General features: G+C 37.9%; 1 pseudogene; it reads right to left on the bottom strand.

Moving 5' to 3' along the window:
- Nucleotides 1-413: 413 nt before the first annotated feature.
- On the bottom strand, nucleotides 414-1,695 carry LOC149166572 (heat shock factor protein HSF30-like; annotated as a pseudogene).
- Between the last annotated feature and the right edge of the window lie 352 nt (nucleotides 1,696-2,047).

The following is a 2,047-nucleotide window of genomic DNA, read 5'->3' as shown; positions in this document are numbered from 1 at the left end:
TCGCCAGCTCCACCACCCTCCGCCACCGTTCCACAATAATTGGTGATGGGATCTCGTCTGATAGATTCGGGATTTCGGGATTTTACCAGATTTTTGCCACTCCGATTTAATGCTCGTTTCCTTTCGAATTTGGTCCAAACGGTGTGCTCTACAGCTCCCCTCACCAATTCGACTTGACGCAAAAACTCCATCCCCACATTCTGCAGCTCACCAATTGACTCCGCGTATAAAATCCATCCCCGCACTCTGCAACTCACCACCATTGACTCATCACTAGGTGATAGACAAGCATCAAACCAAGCTCCCCATCACCAGGCGACAGATAGGAGGCAGGTTCATTCATCTAGTTCATTTTTTCTGCCCTTTTTCGTTGTGTGCATGTATGATCGAGGAACAGGGTCTTACTCTTTTGCCTAATTCCTAGTGGATTGTTGTTGTTGTCTCAGCTTCATGACTTCCTTCATTAAAATGCTTTTGTCCATTTTAAGCCCTTCAATTTCTCCTAGCATTCCAAATTATCCAACCTCAACGCAGGCTCCCATGCCCTGCTGCTGGTCCTGCTGGTGATGATGATGAACGTTATCATACTGAGGTACCAAACGGTTCAATATAACAGCTCTGCAATAAAATCATTGAACCCTAGAAGCTAAAAACTAATTCAATAATTAATTATTATAAAAATGTTGCGATGTCAGGCGATGACTAAAGCCCATAGATGTGTTTAACAAATTCTCCACCTTCTTGATAACAAAAGCTAACAGTCGGAAAATTCTCCACGTTCTGGACAACAAAAGCTAACAGTCATGAGGAGTGGGTAATTATTCCAAGATGTAATATGTGACCTATTCAGTTGCAAATGTCAACACTGAGGGAAAATGATTAACAATAAAGATTCCAACATGCAACATGTGAATTAGTTTGGTTTTCGCCTCTGAATTAGCTTGAGTAGATGCTTCTGCCCCTCAAAAACCCTTCATTGGCAAATTCCCATCGATCTAGATCCACCTTCTTGAAACCCTGTTTAATTTTCTGCCACAATTACAAAATAAGTTAGTAAAATGTTCCCATTTCAAACTCAATTTAAGCAAAGAGTGGCGGAAAAAAATGAAAATGGCATTATTTCGGCAAAATAACGAGTTGACTCAGGGGAATTTTAAGAATCGATATTATGAAGAATCTTCAAGTGTAAAACTGGTTAATTCAACATTAATATTAAATATTTTTTTCAAAATATTCAAAATTTGGGGATTTCCTCTTGGCTAATCTACTTATTAGAAGGAAAAAAAATGAAATGTGACCAATAAATTTGGGGAAAATAAAATAAAATTTAATCTCAGAAATTTCATTCGATCGAGTTATACACACTGACTTACATATGTATTGAGCTGTCGAACGATGCTGGAGAAATTATTATTTTTAAAATACTTAGGCACCAAGTCTGAGGAGAACTGGTGGGAATTCCAGACAACGAAGCTGTTTTGGTGCTGCTCCACGACACAACTGGATCGGTTTGAGGATCTTACACCATGTCGTAAGTCTTGGTCAGGAATGGAGGTGGCCCGGAACTGTGAAGACCTTCCATGGGCTGAGGGCAGCTTGAATCCTCCTCCCTTACATTAAAGTTCCTCAAATTAACTTCATCGCCTACACTTATCCCTGAATTTTGCAAATCCATACCTGCAAAACACTTCAACACCCACAAGATAACCTGTTTTGTTGTACATATAGACCAACAATGTTGGCAATGAGACATATAGTTTAAACTTATAGCTTAAAAACATTAACATTCTAAATTCTCAAAACAGAGTACATTATAGTGTCCCAAAAGTTATTGAAATTCACTAAAAGGGGAAACTATATATGGAATTTGATGGACAAATTGTTTGTTACTGCATGATTTGCTAGTTAAATATAGCCAAAAATCATCAACATTTTTGTTAAAATGATGAAAATGGTCACTAAATTGTTACAAAAACCTTCAAGTTTAACCAATATTTCAGATTTGAAATTCCTACTGGTTTGATTTGTGCTTGAGTTTAGTTTTGAT

Source organism: Pinus tabuliformis, chromosome 5_1 (genome assembly GCF_031772625.1).
Source record: "Pinus tabuliformis cultivar Carrire ecotype Pingquan chromosome 5_1, CPIR1, whole genome shotgun sequence".
Lineage (NCBI taxonomy): Eukaryota > Viridiplantae > Streptophyta > Pinopsida > Pinales > Pinaceae > Pinus > Pinus tabuliformis.
The sequence above is the reverse complement of the archived record's forward strand: the minus strand, read 5'-3'. Positions and strand labels throughout refer to the sequence as shown.